This window comes from Sus scrofa, chromosome 10 (genome assembly GCF_054392235.1).
Source record: "Sus scrofa isolate SSC_HxYL_T2T_F1_AM1 chromosome 10, Sscrofa_HxYL_maternal_Yorkshire_Landrace_v2.0, whole genome shotgun sequence".
NCBI classification, from domain to species: Eukaryota; Metazoa; Chordata; class Mammalia; order Artiodactyla; family Suidae; genus Sus; species Sus scrofa.
This window is the reverse complement of record NC_139392.1, coordinates 11511101-11528070: the sequence shown is the minus strand read 5'-3', so window position 1 is coordinate 11528070 and position 16970 is coordinate 11511101. Positions and strand designations below refer to the sequence as shown.

The 16970-nt window shown below is 40.8% G+C and overlaps 1 protein-coding gene across 9 annotated transcripts in view; it reads right to left on the bottom strand.

The window, feature by feature from the left end:
* LYPLAL1 (lysophospholipase like 1) overlaps nucleotides 1–16970 on the bottom strand; it is a 166941-nt gene that overhangs the window by 100306 nt on the left and 49665 nt on the right. The window lies entirely within an intron of this gene.

The window sequence follows — 16970 nt, the reverse complement described above, 5'->3', positions numbered from 1 at the left end:
CAGTAACCTGTGTTGTAGATTTGCATGTAGGCTGGTTCTTGAAAGATTCTAGCTCTGGAGATATATATGGCAGTGATTAAAAAAAAATAAAAATATGGAAGACAACTCAATGAAATGAAGTAGTTGATATACATAAATGATCATTTTCACTTAAAAACTGAAATATGTGAAAAGTAATGATTATAACTAAAACAAGTTTGAATAATTAAATCAGTGCCTTTGTAATTTTTTTTTTGGGGGGGGTCATTTTTGTCTTTTTAGGGCCGTACCCGCAGCATATGGAGGTTCCCAGGCTAAGAGTCTAATTGGAGCTGCAGCCGCCGGCCTACACCACAGCCACAGCAACTCGGGATCCGAGCCACGTTCTCGACCTACACCACAGCTCACGGCAACGCCAGATCCTTAAGCCACAGAGCGAGGCCAGGGATTGAACCCGCAATCTCATGGTTCCTAGTCGGATTTGTTAACCACTGAGCCACGACAGGAATTCCCCTGCCCTCGTAATTTTTCAAGAATATTACCAATTTAAAGTTTATTCTAACTTAAATCTTAGAAATTATTCCACTACCATGCCTCCACCGCTACGCCCATCTTTTTCCTCCTAACTTAGTCGCTAATATCATAGTAATTTCCTGGCAGTGTCCCTGGATCAACTCCAGGAAATGAAGCCAACTAACTATAATAATTCTTGAATTTTTGCCCCTGTCCTGGGGTCCTAGCTAGCAACACAACCCCAGACCCTCCCCATTGATAGCTGAGCCTGAACAGATAATCACTCCTGAGTGGTGACGAATCACCAGCAGGAGGATGGGGAATTGAGATTTGACTGCTGGACCGTAACTGCTCATCCCGGGCTTTTCAATAATTACGGGGACGAGTAACTGGGGAGCTCCCTTGTTGGCTCAGGGGTTAACGAACCTGGCCAGGATCCACGACGATGCGAGTTCGATCCCTCGCCTCACTCAGTAGATTAAGGATCCTGCATTGCCATGAGCTGTGGTGTGGGTCGAAGACACAGCTTGGATCCCACATTGCTGTGGCTGTGGTGTAGGCTGGCGGCTACAGCTCTGATTCAGTGCCTATCCTGGGAACTTCCATATACCTCAGGTGTGGCCTTAAAAAAAAGCAAAAAAAAGGTAACTGCATTTTTTTGAACCTTACTTATGTCATGGTGGGGTTCGATGGCAAATAGTTTCTTAATTTTTCATCTTCTTTCTCTAATGAAAAGACATTCAATGCTATTCCTTTCCCTCAAAATATACTTGTTACTTTGCTCCATCGATTCTAATATAATGTATTCTCTTTCCCCTCGCTTTCTGTATTTGTATAGCCTTTTTGACATTTTCTTCATTATTCAAGAATTCCTAAAGGGAACATGTTTTCATTTCCAGGCTTCGTGGCTTGAAATCTGAATTACTTTACATGGAAGAGAATGACCTTTTAATTATTTTAATGATGATGATCAAAGAATGTGGTCCACAGAATCTCATTTTTTAAAGTAAAACTTTAAAGTTTTCTTTCTGAACAAGAACATGCATGATTTCCACAAATATTCCATGGATATTCAAGGAAACACATTCTCCATCTGAGAACATAAGCCTTTTTCCATGTTCATACAAGGATTAAATGAAGTTGTTTATTGTATTATTCAACGCCTCTACGTCAGCACTATTTGGAACCTATTAAGTATCTCCAGTTTGGGGAAAGATATACTTTATTTCTTATCAAGTTTTTCTTGGACTTCAAATTATTTTGCTTTACCTATTTTGCTGTAGTGATGTCTGGTTCTCCTAAGTTCTATTGTCATGCACTTTATTAGCGCCTTTATTTGATTATTCCTTTTAACTCTTGCTGAATATTTCAGTTTCCACTCATTGTTTCTCTTTGTATTTGCCTGGTATCTCTCTCACGCTTCCTCTAGTGTAACCTTTTTGTTGTTGTTGTTGTTGTTGTTGTTGTTGCTATTTCTTGGGCTGCTCCTGCGGCATATGGAGGTTCCCAGGTTAGGGGTCGAATCGGAGCTGTAGCCGCCGGCCTACTCCAGAGCCACAGCAACGCGGGATCCGAGCCGCGTCTGCAACCTACACCACAGCTCACGGCAACGCCGGATCGTTAACCCACTGAGCAAGGGCAGGGACCGAACCCGCAACCTCATGGTTCCTAGTCGGATTCATTAACCACTGCGCCACAACGGGAACTCCCCTAGTGTAACCTTTTTTTTTTTCACTTTAACAATACTCCTTCTCGCACATGGATATGATGCTCCTTTTAATACCAATCTGACTGTCTCTAATGTTTAATCGGGGAATTCAAACCGATTACACTTATCATAATGATTGATAACTTTATCATTTAATTTTTTCCTTCTTTTTCATTATAAAAATCAGCAAATAAGTTTGAAATGTCTATTTCCAAGTTTCCTTGAAATAACATTAATGTTTCTATCCTGAGTTTAATAATACATGCTCCAAATGGAGCATTTCAAAGAATAAAACCAAATATACTTTTACTCATGTGTCAGGAGATGTGTAGATGAATATTCACATTAACGGTGTTTATAGCAGCAACACAAACACATACACACACACAAATTCCTAAAAACACACAAGTCCGTCAACATTAGAATGGATAAACAGGAAATTTTGACATTATGGAGTATTACACAGGAATGAATTACATTCCATAATATGAATGAATCCTAAAAACATTCATGAAGGAGGCCGCCAACTAGACGATCATATTTTTACAAAGGCCAAGCCACATACTGTATCCACTCATGCAAGAGTGTGTGTGTGTGTGTGTGTGTGTGTGTGTGTGGTTTGCTTTTTAAAGAGGAAGAGAATGATAGAAACCCAGAAACCTGGTGATAGTGATGTCTTTTGGTGGGAAGGAAAGGAAATAAAATAGGTGAGAATACCTGTTTTATTGTGGGTATACATAAGTTGTTGGTGATCATCTGGTTATTTGGCTGGGTGACGGTTTCTTTTTTTTTTTTTAATTTCAATATCTTCATTTTAAGTTCAAAAGTTAAAAGGCCCAGCATTAGTCTCTAGCCCAGGCTGGTTCATGTTTCGTGATGCAAGTTCCTGGCTTATTTGACTTTGTTGCTGAAAGGAGGGCAGGGAAGACAGGTCTGGCCTTTGTTCCATAAAGAGATAGCACCCATTTGCACAACGGAACATTATGCAACCATGAAAATGAGTATAAACACACATACACTGCAGAAAATGAGAGCAGGACTGATTGAACGATAGTCCTAACATGTTATGTGACAAACCCACTCTCTTGAACAGTACGTGAAGGACCCCATGTTATTTTTTTAAAGACACACATATACATATTTGTGTGTGTTTGTGACTTTATGCAAGAGAATCAACGTATGCTCAAGGTTGTTATTTGTAGACATGGGATTCATTGCCTCTGCGCTTATCTGTGGTGGGTAAAGGCTCTGTAGTGAACGTATGTAATATCATTTTCTTAATAAGTGTGTCACTTTTATTTTTTTTAATTTTTTTTTTTAGTTTTTGCTTTGTAGGGCCGTACCTGAGACACATGGAAGTTCCCGGGCTAGGGGTCGAATCAGAGCTACGTATGCCAGCCTACACCACAGCCACAGCAATGCTGGATCTGAGCCACTTTTTGTGACCTACACCATAGCCCATGGCAATGCTGGTCCTTAACCCACTGAGCAAGACCAGGAATTGAATCTGCATCCTCATGGATACCAGTCAGGTTCATTACTGCTGAGCCACAGCGAGAACTCCAAGAAACGTGTTACTTTTAGATGTTTAACTCATCATTAAATACTCCTCTAAAGCAAGAAAAATATCCACTTTTACCATAGCTTTCAAGCCCTGAAGCAACTACAAGAGAGAACACTCCTCATTGAACGCACTCTCCGTGCAAAAATCAACCAAGCCCACAAGCGGCTGAGATAATTGTCCCAACCTTCTCAAAATCCATGAGCCACCATGACACAGCGTTAGCAACTGTCAGCATTAACATCTCTGCAGTTTTAGTTTCTTGCATTTTTTTTACAATGTGGGGTCCTCTTCTGAGAAGGTATGTTCTGAATGGAAAGAAAATTAAGATACGTGGGTCAGCGCCTAAACCCGAAGCTATGTACGAGTTTGGATTTTAAAACCTGCCACTCTCATTTCACGGAGAGCCAGGTGTGGGAAACAGATCCTCCTGCCTCAGTCTATAAAACAAACCTCATCACAGAGTGTGTCGGAGCCCAGAGATTTATTATAAAATGATATATTTTCAAAGAGCTGCTCAGAGTCTTTTAACACTGAATTTGTCAGAGACCCTCGTGGACATCAAACAGATGCTTTTCACTTGGAGCATTTGACTCTTAAACGTCAATGTTTCATATGCTAAGTGATTGGAAACTTGGGAACCGTGAAGTAATACTTTTCTCTGATTTGGAAAATGTGACTCTTTAACAAGGAAACTTGAGATGCGTATTAAGAAATACTTTGAGAGGTGGTAGAGTGTTTTCTTTACAGGGAGACTATCATTTAGTCCAGTAATATCACTTTTTCGAAGATTAAAAAAATCTCCGAAATTGACTTCATGTTAACCAGAGGTTTTATTTTTAACCCTCTCTACACATTCCCTCTTTTCTCACCAAGATTGCTTGTGATTTCTCCTAAAAAATCAAATAAGCACTCCATGCCTGAGGCTCTCATAAAAGACTTCTAACGTGGGTCATTTGATTTTTGGCCTTCGGAAATAAATCACATGCCAGAAGCTGGATTACTATCATGCCATATTCTTGAATAAACATAGTGCTTCTCCTGGGCTGAGGCTGCTGCCAATGTTTATAATTTTGCATACATCTGAACCCAGATGCAACGAGCTGGTTATACGGAGCTTTCCTGGTTACCAATCGCATTATAAACCACAGAAAGCAGGCAAACTGGAAGAAGCAAAGCCTAGCTTTGGTTTATAGCCCTCCTCCACTGTTGGTCCAATGGCCTCTAACTGCATCTTGAGCTGGATCATAAGAGAAAGAGCTATTGCTTTTGGATTTAAGAAGTATGCAGTGCCGGGCATTCGTAACACACTGGAGGAACAGCTGGGCCACCCAGCATGATCTTAAACCTGCACCATAAATAACAGATCACAAATGAGAACTTTCCTGAGTAAGGGAACTTACGAATTTCACTGGACAGATGTTTCTTTATAAGATTTTTACATTGCACTTTTCTCTGTACTAAATAAAGCCACATTTCTTTAGTTTGGAATCTAGTGTTCATTCTTCAGGGGCAAAGACCAAACAAGAAGGAATTAACATTGACTATCCAGACAGAGAAAGACAAATACTGTATGATATCACTTGTATGTGGAATCTCAAAAACGACCACAAACTAGTGACCACAACAAAAAAGAAGCAGACTCGCACTTACAGCGTACAAACTAGTGGTTACCAGTGGGGAGAGGGAAGGTGGGGAAGGATGGGGGAGAGAATTACCAGGTACAAACTGTTAGGTATAAAATAAGCTACAGGGATACATTGTATGATGTGGGGAATATAGCCAATATTTTATAATAATTTATAATGCAATGTTTTAAAATAACAATATTTTATAATAACACAGGGAATATAGCCAACATTTATCATACACGGAGTTTAACCTTTAAAAATTGCAAATCACTATACTGGACATCTGTGACTTATAGAATGGTGCACAGCAACCATACTTCAGTAAAGAAACATTGACTGTCATGTCCTAGAAATGGTGACACGTTATCTCAAAAATTTGCTGTTGCTTAACAAGCCATGACCAACACTAGCAAAAATCATCTTGAACAACTATTGTACGGGACATAGTACTAGGTGCTTTTTTAAATACATCTAATTTAATGCTCAAGATAATCCTGCTAGAGGAAAAGCAAGTTCAAAGACATGGTTCGTTGGGCTTACATTCAAATCCTGATGGATCTAGAGTTCTAATCCGGATGTGCCTTCCCCCGACGTTTCTGGTTTTTCTGCTACATGTTGTTCCCTTACCTTATGGAAAATGGGAATCTGGGTTAAATCTACTCATATGTTAGACATTAGTCCTAAAGGGAGGGAGTTGTGGCGTCAGAGCCGTGGCAGCAACACAGGATGCCTAGGGGTAAGCAGTGCTTTGTAGGAGAGAGCTCTCAGCAGGAGGGCCTTCTGTTTCATCACCTTAGCAAGGCTATATTTTAGCTAACCTCTGGCCCAAACGCACCTTTCTTATCTTTTTTTAAAAAATTTTTTTTACTGTTATTTCCCCAATACGATTTTTTTTCTACTGTACAGCATGGTGACCCAGTGACACATACAAGTACACATTCTATTTTCTTACATTATCAGGCTCCATCATAAGCAACGAGACATAGTTCCCAGTGCTACGCAGCAGGATCTCATTGCTAATCCATTCCAAAGACAATAGTCTGCATCTATTAACCCCAAGCTCCCAGTCCATCCCACTCCCTCCCCCTCCCCCTCGGCAACCGCAAATCTATTGATCACACAAATCCTTGCCTAACCTGTTGGTTCTTTCCTTAGATCCAAGAAAAAGAAATGAAGAAAAAGTAATTAACAGATGACCAGAGATTTTCTGCAGCTTCCCCTTTGGCGTCAATGAGATAGCTCTCATCTCATTTGCTCCAAGCTGGGACAACGGCGTGGGGAGGCAGCGTGGGCAGGCGGCGTGGGGAGGGTGCTCATGTTCAGGGAAGCAGTAAATAACATCCTTCTCCTCCCTTCTCATGTTCAGATACATTTGAGAAATCAGACCCAGATGGAGATGAAAATGTCAGCTTTGTTACTGACAAAACAATTGGATGACATGGCTTTGAAAGGGTTGATGAAAGGGCCTTCCTTTTCCATGTCAAGTCTAATCTTAGGCCAGCCTGCCTACAGAAATATCCAGAGCTAGAGAATAGGGTTTCTGCCTCTCCTTGATCTGGAGTTTGCTGCCTTCACTGGACTGGTTATACTCAGTTGAGAAATATGAACCATGAACCCCATCTACAAATCAGATAACTCCATTTTCTTTCAAAAGCGAGTAAGAGATGAGGCAAGCAAACGGCCTGCTAAGGAAGATTTTTAGAGAATCAGGAGGCAAGATTCAAAACAGCTCTCTCCTAAAATCCTCCAGCATCTTTGCTCCCTAACCTTTAAACCTAAAAGAAACCAGAGGTATAGCTGTGGTGCCCTCTCCCTGGAACCCCCTGCCACACACACCCAGAGGAGCTTCCCTCGTGATAGTTCAGCTTTTACTCTCAGCAAGCCCTAGTCCCTCTTTTGTTTATCCGCCTCAGTCCATGGAGTGGTTTAGATTTTGCCACCACAAGGTGCTGACATGGTCAAATTCCATACTAATCAAATCAACTCCAAATATATATGATGGAATACTACTCAGCTATAAAAAAGAATGAAATCACGCCATGTGCAGCAACACGGATGGACAGAGAGATGACCACACTAAGTGAAGTCAGACAGAGAAAGACAAGCATCATATGATATCCTATACATGGAATCTAAAAAAAGAATACAAATGGATTTAAGTGGAAAATAGAAACAGAGTCACAGACTTTGAAAACAAACTTGTGGTTACCAAAGGGGACAGATGAGGTGCGGGGAGGGATGGACTGGGGGTTTGGGACTGGCAGGTGCACACGGAGGTCTATGGAATGACTGGCCAATGGGGACCTGTCATATAGCACAGAGAACTCTACCCAGTATTCTGTGATCATCTATGTGGGAAAAGAATCTGAAAGAGACTGCATGTGTATCCATGTAGAACTGAATCTCTTTGGTGTACAGCAGAAATGATCCCAACATTGTAAATAAACTGTAGTTCAATAAAAGTTTAAAAATTGAAACAAAATCAACTCCAAGCCAGGTTCTCTCACAGGATACAAATTTTCTTCTTACTCTATTTCTTACTTAAAATCATGTTGAGACCTGTAGCTCAGCACAGCTTACCAGAGCAAATGCATAAACAAAATGACACAATACAGATCCTCCGGTTGTAAATAGTGAATCAATGGAGAGATACCTCAACTTTGATTAAAGGGTCCCCTTCATTATCTAATCCAGGGAATAATTAAGGTTAAAAATTCCCTTGTTCTGAGTTAAAATGCAGTAAAATGGAAGTTCACAGTCATTAAACTCAGAAAAACCATCCTCCTCAATTTATCATTGTCACTTCAAGGCCAAGGTCGACTTGTGATTCCTTCAATAACTGTCGCTCAGAATGGCTGAAATTCCTTCAGGATCCAGAAGTTGAGCAGAGCAGTCTAAAATACCATGAGAGGCTTATCTTCTCTACCCAGTGTCTTCCAATGCTTCCACATTGTAACTTGATTCCTCCTTTTGACCCTGTAATTCTGAAACGGTCCTAGGATGCTGAAGATGAGCATCTCAAATTAAATGAATAGATGCGTGAGGGGGTGAGTGATAAATGGGCCTATATCATGGTGGCTACCGTGGCTTCTGACTGTGGGATTGTAGCAACAATAAAACCCAACTCTCCAGGACCTTTTCTAGGTGGATCGCTGGAGGAGCCCCTTTGGCACACTCCTCACTGCAAGAGCTATGGATGCGAGGGGTCGAATCCAAGTTGCAGCTGCCGGCCTACACTACAGCCACAGCAACCCGGGATCCGAGTCGAGTCTGCCACTGACACCACAGTTCACAGCAATGACAGATTCTTAACCCACTGAGCAAGGCCAGGGATTGAACCTGCATCCTCATGGATACTAGTCGGGTTTGTTAGCACTGAGCCACAATGGGAACTCTGGTATCTCTTTATAAAGGACTCTTACACTAGTGATTAAGAAACAGAGGAGTGCATTTCACTTACAGGACTTTTTAAAGTTACTGTTGCTTGAAGTATAATTCTCTACCATCTAGCAATAAGCTCTTAAAACAAAAGGTGGCTATGATTTCAAATTCCAATTTCGTGACAGCTTTTCCCATTTAAATCTATCGCATTCTCTGAGTAGAATATAAATAACCATGCAATATATGCAAAGCATCTATGGAAAAAAAAGTTACGAAGAAGGAATCATGATCATGCAAAGTCACATACTGAGAATTAAGAAACAATTTCTCACTTTTACTTTGCCTCGCAGGTCAGGGATCCCACCCTTGCTGTGCAGAGACAACGCCGAATCCTTAACCCCTGTGTGGACTTCCCACTGGAGGCTTGTTGATCAACGCTTTCCAATTATCTTAGATAAGACTACCCAGTGTTCTAAATTCTTGGAAGTCAACTCACGGTTTTCTCTCTGTACCTAGTAAGTATTACTTGAACTATTGATAGAATTTCATTGGAAAAGGATACAATTTATAAGAACAACCTTTGCAAAACTCACTTTGGGGAATCTGGCTTCCAGAAATTAAAATCAGAGAGCAAAAAATTATTTCCACTGAATCTGCATCTTGATATTCTAGTTCTATTTATGTTTTAATGATATTTTAAAATATCTTCTCTAAATAAAAAGGAGAATTAGTCCACATGCAAATAGATTTAAGGATCATTAGATACCCCAATTTAAGCATTTGGGTCATAAATACATATTTTTAATTCAATGCATTTCATAGAAAATCTTCTAAAATTGTGTAAGGAGTTGCTGTCATGGCTCAGTGATTAACGAACACGACTTAGCATCCACGAGGACGCAGGTTTGATCCCTGGCCTCCCTCGGTGGGTTAAGGATCTGGTGTTGCCTTGAGCTGTGGTATAGGCTGAAGACATGGCTCAGATCCTGTGTTGCAGTGGCTGTGGCACAGGCCAGGGCTGCAGCTCTGATTCAACCCCTAGTCTGGGATCCTCCATATGCTGCGAGTGCAGCCCTGAAAAGACAAAATAAAATAAAATTGTGTAAAATCCTAGGTCTATAATTACGTCATGGACAATTTCATTTTAAATTTGTACCTTGATAATTCTAAGAGCTTTTCATGCTTGCTTAAAAACATGTAGTCTCAATATGCACACATTCAAAAATTCTTTTTCCTCTAGGCTGTTTCCAAGGTTCAATGCACTAATTTACTTGCTTGCTGTACTTAGGTCCAGAAAGACAAACAAGGGAACTAGTATGATGTATATATGCATACATGCGTGTTATGTGTGTATCTTTCAGGAGTGGTTTTTTCACAGCTGCATTAGGAAAACTGTACAATCACACAACCACAGGGCAGTATGCTACAAAATCCAGTTTTTAATTTTTCCATGTGTTTTCTAACTAGGACCTCCAGATTTCAGATCACATCAGATTGCCTTTCCCATCTGGAGTCACTGTTGGACCAATATTTAATGACAGTGGAGATCCTGTGGTCCCTTCTTTGTCCCAGTTAAAAATGTTTCATCTTAAGGAGTCTTTTGCAAATCCATTGATCGCTGTTCGTTGAATAGGGGAAAATCCAATGATCGCATCAAAATGAGCAACCAAACAGATTCAATTGCAATTATTGGGTTAAATGCCTGTAGGGAAAACACTGTAACTTAACTGCATTTCAGGATTAAACATCAAGAGTTAAAATATAAAATAGTATGGTGTATTCTAGAAGCATACTTGAGGAACTGCCAAGATTTCCATTATAATCCTTCCCTGTCAGGAGTTTATATTCTGTCACATTTCGTTCGGCTATAAATTGGAATATAATAGCGAAACCTCACTTTTAAGCTTAGACCTTATCATTTTAAAACCATCCGATGTGCTAACATGAGAAAACACACACATGTATTGCGACTCGCACATCCACTCCTATGACAAAATCCTTTCTCTGTACCCCAGCAACGTGCCCCTTTCCTAAAGGGAATTTCTCTGCCCTCTTGGCCAACTGCCCAAGGGATCTTCACACGTCTGGCCTCCCCAGCTACTTCTGGATTCCTATCTACTCAACAGTCTGCTCCTTTATTAGCTCAGCAAACATACACTGAGCACTTGCTATGTGGCAGGAACTATGTTGGATGCTGGAAATACCAGCAGGCCATGTGGGTGGCAGAGGCCACGCCCATAGTAAGGACATGCTTGGTCTTTTTCCATAGAGCCCATATCCAAACCCATTTATTTTAGGGTTACCTTATCTGTAAACTAGAGAGAATAATACACTTCCTGACACAATGCCTGACACATCGCAACGCGAGATATTGTTATCTGACAGTCTTTGGGCTGGACAGGGCCCAGAGCAGTTAGGACAGACAAATTAAAAAAATAATTAAAGAAAATTCTCCCAATATACAGATTTCCTGGGAGAGACCCTCGTCAGGATTTACTGTACACAGATTTGAAATTTTTCTCAACAGAGTTCCCATTGCAGCGCAGCGGAAACGAATCTGACTAGGAACCATGGGGTTGTGGGTTCAATACCTGGCCTCGGCTCATTGGGTTAAGGATCTGGTGTTGCCGTGAGCTGTGGTGTAGGTTGCAGATGCGACTTGGATCTGATATTGCTGTGGCTGTGGTGTAGGCTGGAAGCTCTAGCTCCAATTGGATCCCTAGCCTGGGAACATTCGTACGCCGTGGGTGTGGCCCTAAAAAGCGGAATAAAAGAAAGAAAGAAAGAAAGAGAGAAAGAAAGAGAAAGAAAGGGAAAGAAAGACAGATTGATTTTCCCCAGGTTCATTCACTCTATACCCAGGGTAATATCTGGCATATTCTTCTTTCTCTTCTCTAGTTCATACAGACAATGTACCAAACATATTTACCTAAACAGGGGTAGTGAGATTCTGTGTTTATTTTCATACTCGAATTGTCTTCTTTTATATTAAGCTTATGGCTTAAATGGTTAAAAGAAAATTTTAAATAAGATTAGATTTATACTGTTCTTTACCTGTGATGGTATAGGTGAAATAAGGCACTACTTTTGTTGTTGTTGTCATTGTTACTGTTTGGCCCGCAGCAGATGGAGGTTCCCAGGCGAGGGGTCGAATCAAAGCTTTAGCTGCTGGCCTACACCACAGCCACAGCAACGTGGGATCCGAGCTGTGTCTGTGACCTGCACCACAGCTCACGGCAACACGGGATCCTTAACCCACTAAGGGAGGCCAGGGATCATCCATGCATCCTCATGGTTCCTAGTAGGTAGGTTTCATTTCCAGTTTCCTCCGCATCATGAGACGGGAATTCCAAGACATGTAAAGTTTTTAGAAATCATCTTGCCCGCACCTCTCATTTTGAAGTTGAGGGAACTAAGAGAGATTGAGTGATTTGCCAAAAGCCGTGCAAACAGTTAAGGACAAGTCTAGAAGCTGAGTCTGTAGCATCTCATACATACATGTATTCACTCATTTTCCATCCATTCATTATTTCATTCATTCAGTAAGTATATACGGGACAACTTGTATGTGCCAATGATTGTGTTAAATGCTGGGGATAAAGTGGCAAATGAGACAGCTCTGCCCTCCCGGAGCGTACACTGGGGAGGGTGGGTAGGCAGGAAGAAGGACATTCAAACAAGGAATTCTAACACAGGGGAAGCTGAAGAAGAGGTACAGGGTCCCGACAGAAAGCCCAGGGGAAACCCAACTCCGTCTTCATAGCCCAGAAAGCTTCCTGGAGGAAGAGAAGTCTAAGCCGAAAACTGAAAAACAGAACAGACGAAAACCAGACAAAGAGAGAAAGCAGAGGTAAGAGTGGGAGAGATTTTATGATCCAACTAGACCCAGCAGCCAAAGAGAAACTAATATAATTCTCTGTACAAAATGAAGACATCATTATTGCTCTGAGATAATGCCATATGTTGTAATTACTAATACCGCCTCTTGTCATGAAGCTTAGTATCACATTACCCACTAAAATGTGTTGACAAAATCTTTGTTAACTGTTGGAAACATCTCCCTACCACGTTTTTCTCCCCCACACAGGGTCTGAGTCTTTGTTAAGAACCACAGACAGGTCAATTTGATCCCCTAAATAATGTTACTTGAAAAAAGAATTTTCTGTTATACCGAGAAGATACTAAATATTTAAACAATGAAATATGAAGCATATATAATCCATATTTTATTCTGCTGATGATTGATTTAATACAATAGCTCACTTAAAATTGCCTCAACCTCATTCTGCAGTAGAGAATTTCCAAAAAGTGTGCTTGTTCATTTGTGCTGACCTGACTTGTTATGCTGCTTAAGAGTCAACAGAGTTAAGGAATATTGCTTATTAATTCCCTTGACTATCAAAATATGCAGTTAACAGCACTAGTTTCTTGTTGGCTTTTTCTAGGAACCCATACAGTCCTAAGGTGTTGAAGCAAAAAGGTTAAAAACTATTCTCTTAGATTCAAATAAGATTAAAAATTTCTTCCTCATATTCAAGTGGCATTTAACTCATCTGAAAATGCATAAAAAGCTCAAGTGGATTATTAAACTGTAATTAAGTCCATTATTTGAGTATTTTACACTTTTTTAACTCAGGAAGCTCTAGGGTGTATAAAAAGAATTGTTAGAGGGTTAACGGAATTAATGGCCTGTTTTGGTAGAGACACAGAAAGCAAAACATTTTAGTTCATTAGGAGAGACTTTTGCTGATAGGGGTTTGATAAAGGTTTTCAATGAAAGAACGTCTGAAACTGCAAGCGAAGGTATAATATGAACATGAGGGCCGATGTAGACAGCTCAAAGCATGCAGGTATTTTAAGAGAACTCATCACACAAAATAGAGGCACCCGAGGAGTTCCCACTATGCCGCAGCAGGTTAAGGAGCCACACAAGTCGCCGGTGGATCAGGTCGCATTCAATCCCTGGCCCGGGAACTTCCATCTGGCGCAGGTGTGGCCACTGAAACAACACAGAGGCACCCTCCCTTGCTTGGAGATAACGGCGATGCTATAATTGCCATTGCTTCCTGTGCCACGCATTTCAGGGTCCCACTGTTCAATAAAATGTGTGGAACAAAACTGTGGTTACTGTTGAAAACTGTCTCACCCCATCTTCTCCCCACAGGAAACCACATCTTCTCACATGCAACACCCCTAGACAGTAAGAGTGGTCCCCTGCCTGAAGGAATCCTGCCCTGCTGGATGGAGAGAAGCCAGACACACATGGTAGCAGATGACTTCACTTCAGTTACCCCACACGGGACCCATATCGTGCACATTTTCCTTTCTAATTTTTCATGTCCATATGTTTGTTTGGCTGGAAATCAAGTTTCATTACATGCTCCTATTATCCCAGTGTATAACCATTTTATTTATAGGCCACTCACATAAGGACTAATTTCTCTGATAGAAAGACTGCTAATGCTTATTGAAGCTCGCGATAATGAAAGCAATCTTGTTGGCACTCCAGACAAATGCCGCACCTTAAAGCCACATGGCTGGTCCTTTCCTCTGATAATGGGACTTCGCAGTGTCAACCCATTCCTCTTGGCTCCCTACACAAGCGCATCAAAGGTAAGACAAGAACTTTATGAAATGCTGGCCACTTATGTAAAATTAATACAAAACAAGCTCGCTGTACTTCATCTCCAGACTGGCTTTATGAAGTCTTCCTGACGCCAAGACTGTGCTTGAATTCAGAGGCTTACATACATAATGAGTATGTCTTAGAAACCATGTAGGAAGTAGGCAATTTTATTTTTTAAGGCCCACATATGGAGAAGTGGCAAGCCTGGTTCCTGGGCTACTTGGTAGAAGCATTTTTGGTCAAGTCACCCACTCCAAGGCTGAATGTAAAATAGATTGTTGGAAGTATTAAAAGCAGATTGATGTGTGAAGGCAGATCCTGGCCTATTTTCCCCCACTGATCCTCAGGTAATTAGATGATGCTCTGTAAACAAAGGCTTGGCTTGACAACCTCACTTTCTCTTTCAGCGTGGTCTGGTAGCAATCAAAGATGCCTCAGCGCTAACCTTTAGAAAGTGTATGTTCTCAGTGAAAGAAGTTTTCTGTTTCAAGAATGTCACCTTCCTGTTTCAGATGTTTACACTGTTGCTTACAGACGTAGCCACGAGCAAGTGCCCCAGTTGGTGTGGAATTTAACGGTGTGGTTATATCGGCAAAGTGTCTCGTTAGCCACCTGAAACCACATGTTCAGCAGGCAAACCTGAATGAGAGGTTAATTAAATGAATCCTTTCTTTTTCTCAAGACATCTTGGTCAAAGTGAGTTATGATGTATGAAAATGAGACGTCTCACATTACCCAAGAACTACACAGAAAGCCAGGGGGAGAAATTAATACTTAAAAAAAAATGATTCTGAGCGACTTTGATCTCTGTCATGTTCTTGCTTTCATCCAGCAGAAGAACAGAGAAATGAGTCATCTTCAACGTTTAATGGAAACATAATAACCCTTATTCTGCCTCCAACTCAGAGGCTGCATATGTGTATATATATATATATATATATATATACACACACACACACACACACACACATTGGTTGCAGCTATGCCTTCTCTTACGAGCTTCACAACGTGGTCTCAATAAACGTTTCTAATGATAAAAATACCAGTTTGGTATTCAAAAGTTAAGTTTTACAAAGGAACCCAATAAAAGATATGTCAAAATTAGTAAGAATTCTGCAGGAAAGAAATGACCGCTGTCCTCAGTGTTGCAGAGCAGTAGGTAGGAAAGGAAACCCCTTGGCGTTATGCACAGTTACACAGAAGCAATTGTGTGCAGATTTTTAGTGTTATTTTTATAACGTTCAATATTTTGTAATTTTAAATTTATATCATTTCTGACTATCTTTAGTTTATGCTTGGTGCATAAATAAATGGGGAACTCTATACTTAGAATTCTTTGAATATTGTTTGCTTTTTAGGGAAAGAATTATTATGTAAGGAAGTTATAGAGGTAGATTTAGACTTTTTTAGACTCATCGATAATTTAATCACTGCAGCATACAATTCTATCTATTAAATAAAAGCTCTCATATGTTATTCCTTTATTTTCTAAAGTTACAAACAATTTCAATTTGAAGCAAAAACATTTTGATTTAGGAATAGTCACAGTTATAGTAAAAGCAACAACAATATATTGGTATTTTCGTTGTTCCAGGCTGTGTATTGGGAACTTAATAAACACCCATATATCAATTCATCTTCAAAACAATCTTTTAAGCTTATATATTTGCCATATATGTAAGCGAACCCAGGACCAGAGTGTTTAGTGAACTTGGCTGAACATAGCAAATCCGCAGCATGGTTAAACCCTAGTTTAACTGACCCCAGATGTGATAGTCTTTCTACTGTATTATTTACTGCTTTCTCCACAAACATGTCACCTCTCTTCTTGAAAATGCCCATCACAGGAGTTCCCTGGTGGCACAGTGGGTTCAGGATCCCGTGTTGTCACTGCAGGAGCTCAGGTCACTGCTGTGGCATGGGTTCAATCCCTGGCCCAGGAACTACTGTGTGTTGCAAAAGTTCTTGCTTCCCCCCCCCCCAAAAAGCGCCTGTCACAGCCTGTTCCCCTTCTCTATGGCAGTGACAATCATTCATCTGGAAAGCATTTTCCACTGTTATCTTTGATTGCATATTATTATAGTTTTCAAAAATGATGGCAGGCATTCCCTGGTGGCCTGGTGGAATAGGGATCTGGCATTGTCACTGCTTTGGCACGGAGTCAGTTCCTGGCCCTGGAAACGTCCATGGGCCTTGGGGGTAGCTAAACAAATGATGGTAAAATGACATAACCTCTAGCATCTTAGCCACTTTTGTGTCCTGTTCCGTAGTGTTCAGCCCATTCACTGGGTTGTGCGAGCGCAACCTCCAGAACATTTTCATCATGCGAAGCTGAGTATAGAGCCATGAAGCAACAGCTCCTCGTAAGCCTCGCTCTCATTCCTGGGAAAAGCACCATCCTATTTATTTCCGAGTCTGCCACTCCGGATCACACTTACAAGGAATCGTACAGTATCTGCCGTCTTGTGACCGACTTACTTTCTTAGCGTCATGTGCTCAGGGGCTATTCACGTGGTCTCGTGTGTCAGAGTTTCCTTCCTTTCTAAAGCTGAATGCTCTGCCACTGGACAT